Here is a 17,776-nt window from a genome sequence, read left to right as displayed (position 1 = left end):
AAACCACACAAATAAGGTATCATATGAAAGCAATCTCCATCATTTTACAGAGCTGGAAGCAACCTCTCCAAAGCAAGTCATCACTAGTGCGATCAAAAATCAACATTCATTTCAGCATAAAATAGGTAAACTAAATATCCAAATTATGTATAAGATGCTGCCACAAAAAAGTCCCAGGAAACAGTGTCAACTTAGGACACTTCATACCTGTATGAAAACACTGTAATAAAAATTAGAAATAAAAAATACATTGGAAATGAAAAAGAAGTCCAAAAAATAACTGAGCCAGTTCTGGTATCCTGGTGCTTTTCATTCATTAGCAGGATTTTCTGACTTGATCATATAATAGTTTGTCTGCTTTTAGGACAACTGCTTTGTTTCAAAGTTAATTTCCATCCAGTTTTGTCATATGAAGAGCTTTCAAAACCTTCAGCCTTCAAGAACAATGTTCATCAGAGGACACTGACATCAACAAGCTCAGATCTTGGTCAGTGGGGATATTCCCACTCTCTCTTCCAGCTTCACTGACATGTTCCAGTGGCCAAAAAGCTCAAGACTGAGAGAACCAGGACATGTACTGGAACAGGGTTAAGGCTGGGATTTACTTATTTTGTATGTAAACATCCACGCCAACGTCAAGTACTGTCTGTAAATACTTGCTTCAGCACGACATCAGCATCATTATAAAGCAAGATGGCGCCGGGGTGCTTGTGTCACCGCTTGGCTCTGCTCAGTCTCGTTTGTGTTTATTTTAACGTCACAAGGACCATTGACTCACTGCTGGTGTATAACTGTCAGTTTTTATTTAAAATCAAGGAAACGGTTCAATCATGTGTGATTTATGACCCAAACAAATTGAATTCTTTTTACCTGACTGATCAGCCGGAGTACCGGAGTGAACGCGCCTCTGCCCAGGAAGCGTAAACGCTGAGGGGGTACGAGCAGGCCGGCTTGTGAAGCTGAAAGCCTGCTGGCCCTTTCTGCTGACGCGATGTGGTCCGCCTCACTTCGCTATGTATCACTGTGTAGTCTTGCTCCAGTCGGCGTTTGGTTGGTGCCCACTATCAGACAACGGGAAGATCTCTGCTTCCTCACCAGGGCTGCCGGGTTCAGTGGGGCCAACATAAGCAGTTTAAAGAAGTAAAAAAAAAGCCTTTAAGTTTTAGATATGGGAGCCGATAACCAATAAGAAGCATTTCAATACATATTTTAACCTTAACAGAATTATTTGATTGGTGAGGCCATTGTGAAAACCATGGTAACCTGCCCCACGCCCCGCCCCCCATCCGCCGTCTTTAACACTAGAACTACCAGCCTATGAAAATTTTCGGCGGGCTGTGTTCTCCAGGGGGGCTATTGACACCTCATCATCTGCCTGTTCTTATGTAAATTCATAACATGAAGAAATTAAACAATTTGCATTCGGCATACTGAACCACCCAGAAGACATCACTGCCAGCAAAATGTTGTCTGATTTTACTGATCTGTCAAATAAAATAATTTATGGGAGGGGGGATAAAAGCTCAATTTAGCTCCATACTGTCTACTTTTATCCCACAAAGTCTCGGGGTTTGCGCTATGGTGGACATAAGTTCGTCGCAACCGAGAAGAATATGAAAAATCTGAATTTGGGCATATTTCCACCAGATTAGATATGAGCACATGGCTGCCAACTCTCACATATTGGCTGTGTGACTCGCGCATTTGAGTATCTTCTCACGCTCTCACGCTAAACCTCCAATTTTTCACATTGAAACACACATCAAGAGCAATACTGGATAATCGGGAGGTTCGGGAGGATTCCCGATAGGCCCCATTACTCTTGGGCTGGTGTCTCAGTGAAACAAATAAATAAGTGGGAACGAGCCTACAATATCATCTAAGTATCTGAGAAGAATAAATAGTAGTGATGTGCGGATCAGTAGTGAAATATCTATTCATCCTTTACCAACATTTATATAACTAAACTTCCAGGATAGGTAGGAACTACTTCTTCTGCCTGTAGGCATGTTTGAAAAACACGCAGCAGTGCGGTTCATCCACTGCTCAGTGCGACAGGCAGTGATGAATGGAAATATTTCAGCTCCACAAACAGCATTGATGCACAGTTTGATGTGTGTGTGAAGACCACAAACTTCATTAAACATCAGAGCATCTAAAGCAGAAGCGATGAGACAAACTAAAGAGGAGGAGGAGGACAGGTGCTGCTAGGGAGGAGCCAGACAAGTCCTTTGGCGCTGCAGGCAGGTAATATCAGGTACTATCAGGTACACTGTAATAACTTATTCTGCAGGCATGTAGGTTTTAATTGATGGATTTGTTAAAATATATTCAACATTAACGTGTCCTTGATTTTGTGGTAATTATTTAAGTAAAATTCAAATAAAAAAGTCTTGCATAAAACCAACATATTCTGGGTTAATACAATATTAACTTTCTGTTCAGGTAATTCTAATCAGAGAGAAAATTAAATAATTTATGAAATTGAATTTATCCGTTATTTCCCATGTTTGTTTTTATGTTAGATAAACTAAATAGCAATAATCCACTAACTTCTGTGAAAAGGCACTATGTTGACAAATCCTACTCAACCTTAACTGTTTTCTTTCAAATGTACAGGAAGAATTAGCAACTGCTAAACAGCGGCTGGCTTGAAACATGCTTATTGTATTCATACTTTTTTGTTTTACTATGTGGTTAACTGAACAAATTTAATAAGAATTTCTATGAAAAACCCATTTTTTTTTATAATGTAAGGATTTTCTTTCAAATTTATATTTGAGAGCTGAAGTTGCTACTTTAAGCTAGTTTAACCAGAGAATAAAAGCTAGCTAAACAGCTAGTAGTATGAAACATGCTTGTTTTATCCATTATTTTCCATGCTTGTTTTTATGTTAGATTAACCAAATAACCGTAATCCATTAACTATCTGGAAAAAAAAAAAAATCCTGCTTAACCTTATGTGTTTTCTTGCAAATGCACATGAACAATTAGCACCTGCTAAGCAGCTGCTAGCTTGAAACCAAGCGGCAACTTCCGGCAGTGAAATCTGAAGCCAATGCAACAAATGGCAGTTCACCCCTCATCCATTAGGGACTGGCTCCAAAACAGAGCAAATCCCCATAGACTTCCATGTTAAAAAGGCCAACTTCACAGCAGAAATAAACATGTTTAAAGCCTGGCACAAAAATCCATTTTAGGATTAATGGGTCAGGTTGACCTTAATGACAACTGTGAGGTGGGTGAATGTTTTTCTAACTCATCCGTTTGGATGTTATTTAAGCTTGAAATTCGGCATAATTAGGGTCGTGTCCTTTTGATTGACATGTATCCAATATCTGCGGCAAGAAGGGATAGTGTAGCACAAAGACAGTTTTTAGCTGGCTAACAGTGTACCTTACCTTCATTAGCCAGTTAGCTCACGTTAGATCTGAGTTGGCTCAGGTAGCTCTTAGCTACAGGCAGCTTGGAGTTTGACAGACGTCAATCATCCACCCCCACACTCACGGCCCCCCTCTCAGCTCCGCCACTTTGTCCAATTTTGTCATTTCCAGGAGCGACGGCAGGCGTGATGCTGCCAAGATGCCAATGGTAGGAACCGACCAACAAGCTTCGCTTTTGCTCTTCAGAAACCTAGGGGTGACGTCACAGAGGCTCCGTGCATCTTTCATATTCACTCTATGCTTGCAACATGCTTTTTGTTTTCATGCTTTTTTATATAAGACTATCTAAGAAATAAACAAATGTTTTTATAATGTAAGAATTTTTTTTTAAATTTATGCTTAAGAGTTCAAGAAAAATTGCTAAGCTAGTTTAACCAGAACATAAAAGCTAGCTGCTAGCATGAAACATGCTTGTTTTTCCAAAATTCCCCATGTTTGTTTTTGTGTTAGATGAACTAAAAAACCATAATCCATTAACTTCTGTGAAAAGGCACTATATGGAAGAAAAAAAAATCCTGATTAACCTTAAGTGTTTTCTTATATATGTACATAAAAATTAGCAACTGCTAAACAGCTGCTAGCATAAAACATGTTTATGTATTCATGCTTTTTTGTTTTACTAATATGTGGTTACTGAACTAATTTAATAAGAACGTCTGCAAAAAATCCAAATGTTTTTAAAATATATTGCACTTCTTTGGTTACTTTGAAAACGCATTAGGTCAGTGTATCAACTGCTACGTTTTAGCGATTCGATTTTATTAAGGTTCACTGTTTATTAATCTCCCACTAGCCACAAGAATTCGAATCAGGGAGGCGAGCTATCACAACGGTTGCATTAATTTTCTCATTTAAACACTAAACAGTACAATAACATTCTTCTGAAAACATGTGAGGAGTAATGCGGTACCACCTTGATTTGTTTTGTGTATATTTTGTCTCTGGTTTGATAAAAGTTTAAAGAACTTCACCCAGGCCAGTGAGGGTGTTTGTGTGTGTGTGTGTGTGTGTGTGTGTGTGTGTGTGTGTGTGTGTGTGTGTGTGTGTGTGTGTGTGTGTGTGTGTCTGTGTGTGTGTGTGTGTGCATGCGTGTTTGTGGTGGTGGGGTGGTGTCATATATGAATATGAATTAAACGTAGGTTAATGCTGCAAGCATGATGTGACTGATGGAGCCTGATGTGATGCATGTAATGAAAACCTACCTATTAAAACTAATTTGTTCAAGTTCACGTGTACAACATTTAGGCTTTACAATTCATTAAAATATAAAATGTTTTAAATGTTTTAAGTAATAAAGTCAAATTAACAATGTTTATTTTTGGAGAAACTTATTTTGTAATTACTGTTAAGAGAAAAAAAATTAAAGAATTTTGTCTAATTGATCATGTTATTGATGTCAACGTAGAAACAAGTATTAGATGTGCCTCCCAAAGCTCTTGAGTTGTCTGAGAATGATGTAAAACCATTGTATCCTGTTGCCTTGCCTTGTTTCAGATCAGTGCAGAATTTCAGAGAATAACCATTGTGCACCTCAAAATTATGTCTGGGTTGGACCTTCACACTCCCAAGCTACTGAAGCTGTTTCTTGCTAAAGGTGGAGCACTTGGACAAAACTGAAGATCATAATGGAACCACTGGAGGTACAATACTTTTCAATATTGAAAGTAATTTTGTTCCATAAATTTCCAGGCAACATTTTTTTGTACAACTCAAGGTGGCAAAATCTAATAAAAATTTGAAAGTACATGTCAAGATAATATTTTATTATGATTATAAATGTTTTTTTTTTACTTGTGAGTTTTGTGGTTATGAAGTGAACCGCTCTATACAGTGATAAGGATTTTAGGTGCTGTCAGTGTTTATTTGACTTTAGGCTCCATTTCAGGATAGCAATTATCATTTTATCACCATGTGTTTGATATTGTAGAGTTTTTTTTGATGTAGTAGGCTACTTTTCACAGACTAGAAGGGCCATGCAAACTCTTCAAAATAAGGTGTTTTATAGCAGTGTAATATCACAACTAACAGATTTATGACACTGCACTGACTCCATTTATAAGAACAGGAAATACACACACAAAAAGAATACTGCCAGACCTTAAGGATTCACTAAATGTATATTTAACTCTATAGAGAAGCAGGTAAGTAAAATACTATCAGAATTTAAAAACCTGATGACCAAAATAACAAATATAGGATCTAGGTTGTACAAAACCAGAAATAGTGTTATGTGTTTACAAATTAATTGAACATCTACCATGATTTTTCTTTTGTTTTTATGATTTGTTTTTGCATTCCTCTCCAGAACTCTGCATGCCCTACTGTCGAGACGGCCAGAAAAGTTGTCCTTCGGTGCCTTATAGAATACCTTGGAGATCATGGGGAACATGTCATCAAAGAGTTCAGTGTAGGTGAACTTAATTTCCAATAAACTAACTGAAAGATTGTAATTCCTTGATTACATGTCTTCAAGTACATTGATATGTGATGTGTAACCAAAACTGTCTTCGTACTCTTTCATTTTTGCCCTACCAGAACAGCTTGAGTCTGTTGAATCTATGCCAAGGAGTACTAAAGCTGTTGGCTCATGGTGGATCAACTCAAGGTTTTCATAAGGGTTCAGTGAAGAGTGAATAACTTAAAATGTTGCTTTAATTAACAGCTTGTAGTGGCAATAACTGTGATCACAAAGGACATAGCCTCCACAAATGACAGCCCAAAGGAAATTGGAGTTGTCATTGAGGGCATAGACCCTATTGCCAGAGCTTGCTCTCTCCTCTTGGGCTTGACCTATGCACTGAATCTCAATTATCCCAAGAAGCTGAAGTACACCTTTGAGGTATTTCAAAAACTTTTCTTGGAACTGGATGCATCAAAGCTGTCAACAAAAGGCTAGTCCCTCAAGAGCAAACTTCTGGCTTGAAGTGAGACAATGGTCTCACACTTTTGTGCCACACAAGGTTCAGCTTTAACAGAGCTTGAAGAATGAATGTTTGAAAATGCCAAATGTCAGTGAAATTTATGTTGTGGCCAATTCAAGGTAAAAATGTTGATATACAAATTCTTCTGTCACATGTTCTCTGTTGGGGCACATGCATTTGCCAAAGATTTGTGTTTTTTCTTTGAGATCATAACTGATTAATTAATGGTTCACTGTGCGGAGGAAGCAAGCAGAGGATTTTTCTTTTCCACAAGCAAGTCTTTCAGTTTATACAAAGACCATAAATGGTCTCCTCTCTTATTTGTCACAAGCATTTAATTAATTTGTAAATATAAGTCTGTAGGCAACTGTACTCACAAAAATAGTGTTAGCATTTGTAAAAGTTTGCAATGTAATGCTCCAAGTTTTATGATTAAAAGTGGCAAGCATTTTAATATGTGTTTTGTAAATTGAGTTTTATTCCCTCTGTACTTTCTGGTACCCACATTGAAATGTAGGTCATGAGCTGATGACAATATATCTACATAAAAATTATATCTAGATTTAATTAAATCCACTGAGTAGATTCAGCTAAAGTCAATGATTAAGATATATCCTTATTATTTAATTTAGTACTTGTATGTAGAATTTAATTATGTTTTATTATTACTTTTTACTAATATACACATTTCTCTTTTTGATATCTACTCAATATTTTTGTTTAGGTTTTAATTAATTCCTTTATGTGTTTTAATTAAATCTACTCATATTAAATGGTTAACTCCAAAGAGTCTCATTTAATTCAAATTTACTCAATTACAAAAATAATTATATTTAATTAATAATGTTGCATATAATCTGTTGCCTTAATTTTATTGAGTAAATATGGTATATCTTTCTACTATCAGGTATCAGAGGGATAAAATGTGGAGCTGGCGGATCCTGTATGTGCAGCAATGTCACTGGTGTTTGGGGAAGTGATTTACGTCTGCCTGCTGCTAGATTTAAGTTTTTGTGTTGATGTTTAAACATCAGGAGTCCCTGCAATCTTCAAACTAAGGCTTCCTGTTTAGTTCAGATGTGCAGTAATGAGTATATGCTGACACCTGAGTTTATTCGGGATCTGTCTGTTGAGCCTGAATAAAGAGTTTCGTGATCAATAAGTTATGCCAGAGACTTTGAGGGCAGGGGCGTTGGTAGACACAGGGCTCTACAGGGGCCCAGGCCCCAATTACTCAGATTATATTTTTTATTATAAAGACCTGCCACTGGATGGATGGATCAGTAAATAATAATAATAATAATAACAAAAATAATAATAATAATAATAATATGGTTGTAATAGACTTTCTAAAAAAAATCCTCTTTTTTGTGAGCTGTCAAACAAAAGTGAAACATACAAATAAGAGATTTTATAATCTAATCAAATGTATAAATTTATATAGATTTAAGTTCCACTGCAAGTTTCTGTGCATTTCACTTAGAAGAAAAAACTTCCAAGTGAAATGCACTGACAGAGTCAGGTGAGGAGGACAAACACAGGAATGAAACATTAGTAGGTGTGACTGTGTGTTTGTGATTGAATAATGGAAAAATCTGAAATTTAGACTGCCTTGTAAACAAAATGTACATAAGCCAGTGTGTAGTGTGTTGCTATTGGCACCACGTACTGAGAAATGTTAGATAGTTTTACATCATGTCATGGACACTTTTCACAATATTGCTGTGGGTAGGGGGCCCCTTGGGCACTCTGTGCCCAATGGATGGATGCATTTAATGCCCAGATGCATTGATACCAGCAAGTATATCCCAGCTCTAGACTGGTGCCTCCAAATTATTGCAAAGGTCCATGAGAATAGCTTTTGGCTGCATGAAGCATCAATGCATTCATCACGCTGTGAATAAATCTGCAGTTAATGACAGATTCATTGCCTCTGTAAGACATGATCTGATATATCTTACAGCATCTTACATTTTGCCATCTGGACTGAACTTCTTAACTTGAGTCACTTCATATAATTAACTGGAACGATGTGAGATTTTTAGAAGTTAAATGAACGTATATCTCATTTTGCTATAAATATATGAGGTTGTGGAAGATAGTTAGTTGTTTCTTTGCAGCCAGGAGGTGTTGTAGACGATCAAACATTCACAATCTGCCACAATCTTCAAAAAAAAGTAAGACTTAAGAACAAATTTGTTCTTGAGAACTGTGGGTCGTCTTAAATGAAACTACATATATGTCTTATCTCAAACTTATTGTTTCAGTTGTTGTCATTCTGATGATGCATTACAATGAATTTTAATCCAGTTTGATCCAGAAACCTTTGGTTTAAAGTGATGCTAGTTGTATCTCACGACTAGCTTACTCATCAGCTCCAAATCCTGCTAAAGCATCGCTCATGTCCCCATGTCTCCCAAAAGCCTCGTCATCTGATAAGCATGAGTGTTCTGCTACTGTTTTTTCTTTCTCTTGCTTTTATTTTTACATGCTCATTTATAAATGGAGGAACGTTTCATTTGATTTATTACTGCATTAAATAAAATGTTTATCCTCTTGCCATGGCCCATCTTACAAGCTGAGGTGAAATGGAGGGAAAAAAAAGGAATAAAACTCAATGACAGGTCATTAACCCTCAAAGCGCCAAAGTCACAAGAACTGGGCCGAATCTCCAGAGAGCTTAAACCTGTGAACACTTTCCACAACTAGATGGCAGACTTGTGACTCTTCACTGTAACACAATTGGTAGGCAAGTGGAGGTGAATGGAGGAGAGGGAACGGGTGGATTACAGAGAAATGAGCATCAAAATGCTTTTTCATTGTTGATAAAGTTTGTTCTCAGCTATCCCAGACATCTCTGATTCTGGAGGGGAATTTTTGCCTCCTGAGGATGATGATTGGTCATTTAGCGATACTGAAAGTGGAAGTCACGATGCATCCATCCATAATAAAAATGCACCTAAAGCAGCACATGTGGTAGAAGACAACTCTGAGGCTTTACCTGACCGAGGTTGGGGAGGGTAGGGGTTGAAAACGTAGCACTGAAACATCTGTGGGAGCAGCAGGCAGAGGTCCAACTAGAGCTATAAATATCCATGATGATAGATGGGTTATTTTAAAAATGAGGAAGATCTTTACAGGTGGATCAGACAGTTTGATGAGGCAACTAGGAAAACAACTTTGGAAACAAAGATTTGATCAATGCAAACCCACTTATTTTATTATTATTATTATTATTTATATTATTATTATTATTATTATTATTATATAAAAGTGAGTCGACTGGCTTTTAAAAAGTTATTAGCTACTGGTATCACATCTGTACACTGTCCACAGATGTTGGCATAATATGAAATCATCCCTCTACAGTCTAAGGATTATCTATGATCATTTTGTTGCAGATACAATATATTCAATGCTATTACATTTTTATTGTAACTATAGTCAGATAAGTAATTATATTTGGTTTTAAAAAGAAATGAAGTGTCACACTGAAGCTTATCATTATCATCCTACGCTTTAAATCCTATGAGGATCTGGTTACTGATTAACAGGGTGTGGTGGGTTTAATGCATAGTAAAAAGCGAGCAACTACTCCAAAAAGTAGAATAAACAATGAAAAATGTAAATATTCTAAGCATAAAGCTGTGTTTAGGGCTAGGGTTTAGGACATGGAATTCAATGAATATACAAAAGCACGACACGAGTCATATCATTAGCAGCAAAGACGATGACTCACATGCATGAGAAAATGTGACTCTCTGTAGTATCCACAGAGGCAAGCTCTATGGATAAACTTTGTTTATATTGTTTGGCTTCTACATTGTTGTAGAAAGGTTCTTGGCTCAAACCCTGGCCTTTCTGTGCCTCTATAGGTTTTCTCCCACTGTCCAATGACAACTCTCCTGGTTTAATCTCAATCTTAACTAAACGTGCATCTCATTTAAGTATAAGGTTGTGTCAATACATTTGTTATGTGATGGGCAACACCATCTACAATCAAAGAATTTGTGAAACTAATCAAACATTAAAAGAGCGTGGCTTTTATCTCATCAGCTGGAATGTTGTCTACATACATTCAAATCATTATCAAAAGGATTCCAGCACTGTCAGTGGCTTCGGCGTGGATGACAGGATCCAAGTGCAAGCTTAGGAGGCAGACAGATGCAAAATAAAGGTTTAAATAACAAAAAACTAACCTTACAAAAACAAAACACGACAGAGGCAAGACTGTGACATGACAGTCAGACTACAAAACATACCAAGAAGACTACATGACTAGAGTACTACAGTGAACTTGCAAGGAGGAACTTAAACCAACAGGCTTAAAAAACACTGATGGACTTATGTGAAACAGGTGAGTAAATGTGCAAATCAAACCAGGTGTACTAATGAACAGGAAACAAAAGAAAACAGAACACACAAGGTAAAGAGCTACAAAAATAAAACAGGAAATCAGACAGGCCTGTGACAAAGATAACCTACAAAACAGTGAAACAAAAAACTACTAAACCCAAAACCCATAGAATAAGACATGCACATAGAAATAATTTGTAAGCCCATCTGTGGACATGTGAATTGGTGCCGATATCATTGCTAGAATATGAGTCTGTATATGTTTGCTTGTGTTGTTAGTTGCTACATCTGTTCTGTCAGGGGAGAAAACCTAACATGACTGCTTTTTGTGACTACAGCAAGAAACACATGCTGCATTTTTATTTTAGCAGGGCACAGACAAAATATACACAGCCTGATAAGACAAAAAAGAATGAATGATTTCTGCACACATTCTAACACATGGATACACAGATACACTAAATAGCACACTGGTGCCATTCATCAGCCGTGAATTATTTATAGGAAATGTTAGTACTCCTCAAGGTATTATTTACATAAGGGAAAACATCAGCTGTGAAAAATGCAATCTTGGAAAAAAAATCCTGTTACATGCACATCACAGATCCTACAGGAACAATCAACATAGTTATATAAATTATCTTAATGAAATTGAGTATTGTCAGTTTCACCATATATAGACAACAGAATTTGTAAATGGAGCATTTTTTTTCTGCAGCCAATACAAAGAAAATTTCCAAAGAAGAAACATCTTCTCTTTCCAAAAGATAAACATGTCTGCTATAGACAAAACTCTCAAAGGTTAATAAATGGCACATGATTATGTTTATGTCTCAAAGGGCCATAGTTTATTCTGCATTTTGGAACTGAAATCTGTCAAAGGTCATAAAAAATGTATAATGTTATGTAAAGTCAGGATCTTGTTGAGGTATATTTTATGAGGGAATTTTTTTTAGGATTTAGGAAGGTAGGATGATTTCCAGAGAACAGGAAGTCTTTTCTGGAGTTGAAAAGGTGGTGAAGAATCCAACATAGTTGTTCTGAGTAGGTTTGCAGAACCCTGGAGCTGAAACCATCTGAACCTGCAGCCTTGTTCCGTTTCAGTCTATCCAGTTGTTTCATCACTTGACTGTAAGAGACAGACAGGCTAGAGGTAGAGACAGAGGAGGTCTCAGTAGACAGACATTCTAGAGATGGAGGCAGAGGAGATCTCGGGAAACAGACGGGCTAGAGGTGGAGGCAGAGGAGGTCTCAGGTGAAAGACAGGGTAGAGGTGGAGACAAAGGAGGTCTCCATATGTTCTAGGGATACAACGGGACCGATCTGTCAGCCATGGACAGGACAATCCGCCCTTCCAACCCATGGGTTGGGCAAAATAGATTTTGCGTTGGCATATTATTTATTGACAGGCTACTGAGTGCTTGGGCCTCTTCAAGCAGGCAAAACCCCATCCCTGCAAGTCAATGTCCAATCACTGTTGTGCCCCCACCCATTGACCCCTCTCACTGGGACTTGCTTGTAGCTCACACATAGACATGTGAAAATGGCTAACTCTAGCAGAGTTGAGACATAGAAGTTTGAAGATGCACCAGCTTCAGTTATAGATTGATTGTGGGATAATTTTGGTTTTGCTGTCGAGTACAACGATGAGAGAGTGAAAATAGAACAGAAATTCAACTGTCTGGAAACGTTTGAAACATGTCCCATATGGTAAAGGAAATACAAGCAATACGTCCAAGCATCTCCAGCGTAAGCATCCAGATGTCACGCTTCCTGAACACAGGACTTTCGAGTGACCAGTAAAGACAACAGCAGCAAAAAAGCAACTGTCTATCGAGAATGTTTTTGAGCAGACCTGCCGGGCCTCTTCAGATAAGCACGAGAAAAATAACTGATGCAGTGGGAGTGCTCATTGCTAAAGATTTGCAGTTCTTTTCTGTTGTCGAAGAGTCAAAACACTAGACCCACATTATGCTGTACCCTGCCATACACATTTTAGTTATGTTGTCATTCCTAGCCTCTATGACAAAATGTGAAAAGCATTTGAAAAAGATTTGGCCAAAACAGCAAGCCTTCCACTGACCACGGACAGCTGGACATCTCGGGCAACAGAGTTACTTGACCGTGACGGTCCACTACATGTTGGATTGGCAGATGAAAGCGCTGTACTACAGACTTGTCTCCTGTATGAATGCCACACAAGCACCCATTTGCCAGAGGAATTGAGAAATGCAGTAACTGAGTGGAAGCTCCAGTTACCCGTTGTCAGAGACAACACAGCAAATATTGAGAATGCAGTGAATGAAACCGATGGACTGGGACCACAAATCAGGTTCTTTCCTCCAGGTGGTATTGTCGGTCATACAAATTTCACCATTTTAAATAAAGCATTAGGTTTTATCTTTAACTATCCTGTTTTTAACTTAACCACTCATTGTACAGAACACTTCACCACAGTACCAATTCACAACAAAGGAAGAAAAGCAATAGTTGGCATCAAATCTTCTCTTCAGTTAGCTGCATGAGCGGGCAGTGGGAGAATAAAAAAAATCCCTTTAAACAGGAAAGAGAACCACCATCAGAACCAGGAAAGACAGCCATCTTCAAAATTTATCAAAGGAAAGTTTGAAGCCTCAAACAAAAGACAGAGGGGGTGTCTGCTTCCTGAAGCCAGTCTGGGAGCTGGTTCCACATTAAGTGCTTTCAGATGGACATCGTTCTGGTTCTAGCTCCAGATTCATACTCAAGTCTCAGAACATCTGTACTTTCCAGTGAACCAGCCCATATTCACCCCAGCTTAACCAGTACAAAGGGGAAAGACTTTACTCTGTGGAATAAAACATCTTGTTGATTTGGCCCTGAAAGTTGATCGATAAAGTCATCAGGCTCCACTATAACTGCTGGCTCCCCAAAATAGACAATATCTATAAACAACTGAGCAAATTTCGTAAGATGTTAGGATGTCAAGACGAGTTTGCATAAATCTAGCCTACCAAAATTTAAATATGTTGCCAGGCAACATAACTCAGCAGCATTGGGGTTTTCCTCTAAATAAATTATTCCAATGCTTGATCGGCCTTAGTTTCACAACCTGAATTTGAACAGGTAAACTGTAGTCAGTACCAGCTTCATCTGTTATAGACCAGGCAGGGGTGGTGGTACTCGGTTGGCTTCTTCTTTGGTTGTAGCCGCTGCGGGGGCTGTCCTGTTGTAGCTCCCTCAGGACTAAGGGACCAAAGAATTGTGTTGTCTTCTTGATAACTTTAGTCTAACACAGTATGAGAAAGAAAAATGCACAACAGAGAACACTGTCTGGATCTGGTCATCTCTAAAGGTCTGAATTTTTCGAAGGTTGTGGTGATGGATGTTGCTCTGTCTGATCATTCCTGTGTTTTCTTTGAGATGCGGAAAACAAAGCTGCAGGTTCACTATGAGATTTGTAAAGAGAGACTGAGGATTTTTAATCTGGAGCTGAGAAATGCAAGACCATCTTTCTTTCCTGACATCATTGCTAAGAACAGCAATAAAGCTCGATCCTTGTTCGTTACTGTTGACAGGCTAACTAATCCTCCTGGGTCAGTAACCCCAGAACTTCTATCCAACCGGGCCTGGAATGAGTTTGCTTCTTTTTTTACTGACAAAATTCAGAAAACCAGGCAGTCAGTCAGTGATTCCATGCCAAGGGGAGGACATATGTCCCTGTGTCCACTCAGAGACATGAACACCATGACACACTGTTCTCCAATCAGTCCTAAAAACCTGGATGAGATCATTGGCCATCTGAAAACCACCACTTGCTGTCTTGACACCCTGCCAACATGGGTTTTAAAAGAATGTTTCAGGATGCATGGCCTTAGATCTCTTAAAGATTGTAAACACATCTCTGCTTTCAGGTGTCTTCCATCAGACCCTAAAAACAGCCTTTTTCAACTCATTCTTAAAAAAGGAAAAACCTAGACTCGTCACTCATGAGCAGCTACAGGCCGATATCAAACCTCCCCTTTCTTAGTCAGATTCTAGAAAAAGCTGTCTTTAAGCAGCTACACAACTTCCTGACGCTAAATAACTGTTCTGATGTCGACCATTGAGGTTTTCGGCCACACCGCATCACTGAGATGCTCTTGTTAAGCTCTTTAATAACATCCGCCTGGGCTCAGATAGCAGAAATATTTCAGTCCTGGTGCTGCTAGATCTCAGTGCTGCATTTGATACGGTCGACCATAACATCTTACTAGACTAGGACTTTCTGGAACTGCAATTAACTGATTTAAGTTCTATTTAAAAGATGGGGACTACTTTGTGTCTATAGGGAACTATATATTTGAGCGAACCAAAATAACCTGTGGAGTTCCCCAAGGCTCCATCCTGGGGCCACTGCTGTTCAACATCTACATGCTACCACTCGCTCACATTATGAAAAACAACTAAACAAGTTACCACAGTTGTGCAGATGACACACAGATCTACATAACCATCTCACCAGGAGACTACAGTCTGATCCAAACTCTGATCAACTGCATCGATCAAATTAAATATTGGATATGCTAGAACTTCCTTCAGCTAAATAACTCAGCTTCAATCAGTTCAAAACTAACAACCAAGCCAGAAATCTGGGAATTGTTAGAGACTCAGACCTGGATTTTAGCAGTTATATTAAGACAGTTGTGAAGTCGGCCTATTATCACTTAAAGAATATATCGAGGATTAAAGGACTGATGACTCAGCAGTATTTAGAAAAACTGGTCCATGCATTCATCTTCATTAGACTGGACTCATGTAATGCTGTCCTCACAGGTCTTCCTAAAAAGTCCATCAGACAGCTGCAGTTAGTCCAGAACACTGCTGCTCCAGTCCTCACTAAGACCAGGAAAGTAGATCCTAGACCTGCAGTCCTCACTAAGACCAGGAAAGTAGATCCTAGAACTCCAGTCCTCACTAAGACCAGGAAAGTAGATCCTAGACCTGCAGTCCTCACTAAGACCAGGAAAGTAGATCCTAGAACTCCAGTCCTCACTAAGACCAGGAAAGTAGATCCTAGAACTCCAGTCCTCACTAAGACCAGGAAAGTAGATCCTAGAACTCCAGTCCTCACTAAGACCAGGAAAGTAGATCCTAGACCTGCAGTCCTCACTAAGACCAGGAAAGTAGATCCTAGAACTCCAGTCCTCACTAAGACCAGGAAAGTAGATCCTAGAACTCCAGTCCTCACTAAGACCAGGAAAGTAGATCCTAGAACTCCAGCCCTCACTAAGACCAGGAACTCCAAAGGAGTAGAATCATAGTAGATCATAGAATTCCAGAGATGGAATTCTTTACAGGAGGAGACAGGACAGTTTTAACCCTGGACCAGAACTGTTTTTATTGCTTTGTACTTAATGTCCGCATTGCTTCCAGAAGGACAGAGAAGGACTCTGTGGCTTCAGTGTAAAATCCTTTATGGTGTCCTTATGGCGCAATTGTTAATTTCATCTTCATCATGTCTAAACTGCAGTGTGTGAATGAGAAGCTTAACCAGGAAAAACAATGCTGCCTGTTCGTGAGCTATGAATATGTCTTATCCTTATAACAGGAACAACCGGCTTGTGAGCATTTAGTGATGAGATATATTGTTCAACACAGACAAACACACAGTCCTGCCAATTCTTCTTTTGTGCAACCTTCAACTAATCTCCTCTACTATTATACACAGTCTGAATAGAAACACGGCCCAAATGTTAGTGGAGATGTGGTATGAACTAAATTCTGCTGCAGTCTTCAAAAATAAATCCATGATGAATGAACGTCCTGACCCGGTTAGTGATCATTAAAAATATAGTACAAGCATACACTTTGTTCAGTGAGCTTAACCAAACTCAAGTCACACCTTAGCCCATAAAAGTCTACTAAATTCAAATGGAAACAAAACATTGTTAAATAAGCAAAGGCACTGTGTAATGAAGAAATTTCTTATTTGTATATTTATTATGATGTATGAAAACAGACTCAGAGAAACATTACTTCCAAATGTAACAGAAATATAAGATGTATAAAAATAAACTAACAACAATTATAAGGAATAATAAAAAGGATTATTACAGCAAATTATTAGATGACAATAAAAGTAACATAAAAAAGACATGGAATATACTAAATGATATCATTAAAAAGAGAGCAAGTGGGCCAGATTATCCCAATAGTTTTTTAAATATGAATGACTCTCAGGTTAATAATGTGGAAATGGCCGCTGAAGAGTTTAACAAATTATTTGTAAGTATGGGTCAAAATTTGGCTAATGATATTGTAAAGACAAAAAACAGAGGAAATGTAGTAAGCCAAATAAATATTACAGAGTCTTTCTTTATCAGAAAAACGGATGAAAAGGAGATTATTGACACTGTACGAAATTTAAGAAATAAGAAATCTACTGATTGTAATGGACTCCATATGTCTCTGATAAAAGATATTATTGAATTTATTGCAAAACCTCTCGCACACATCTGTAATCTGTCATTATCAACAGGCGTCTTTCCCAATGAAATGAAACTAGCTAACGTAATACCAATTTACAAAGTAGGTGATAAGCATGTTCTTTCAAATTATAGACCCATTTCACTGTTACCACAGTTTTCAAAAATACTGGAGAAAATATTCTTTTTAAGGTTACAAGATTTCATAAAAAAACACAATATACTGTATGACCAGCAATATGGTTTTAGAACAAATAGGACAACTGCTCATGCATTAATAGATTTTACTGAAGAAATAACAACAGCCATAGAAAATAAAGAATATGCTGTAGGGATTTTTTTAGACTTACAGAAAGCATTTGATACTGTGAATCATGAACTGTTAATGGAAAAATTGCATGGATATGGAATTAGAGGGATAGCATATAATTGGATCAATAGCTACTTAAAAAATAGAAAACAATATGTTCAATTACATGAAGTTACAACTATGTGAAACAAACAACTATTGATAGACAATACTAAAATAGAAAGAGTAACTGAGACAAAATTTCATGGGGTAATAATAGATGATAAAATAAACTGGAAATCGCATATAAATTATATAAAA

This window comes from Melanotaenia boesemani, chromosome 14, assembly GCF_017639745.1.
Source record: "Melanotaenia boesemani isolate fMelBoe1 chromosome 14, fMelBoe1.pri, whole genome shotgun sequence".
Taxonomy (NCBI): Eukaryota; Metazoa; Chordata; class Actinopteri; order Atheriniformes; family Melanotaeniidae; genus Melanotaenia; species Melanotaenia boesemani.
This window is presented reverse-complemented; position numbering follows the sequence as displayed.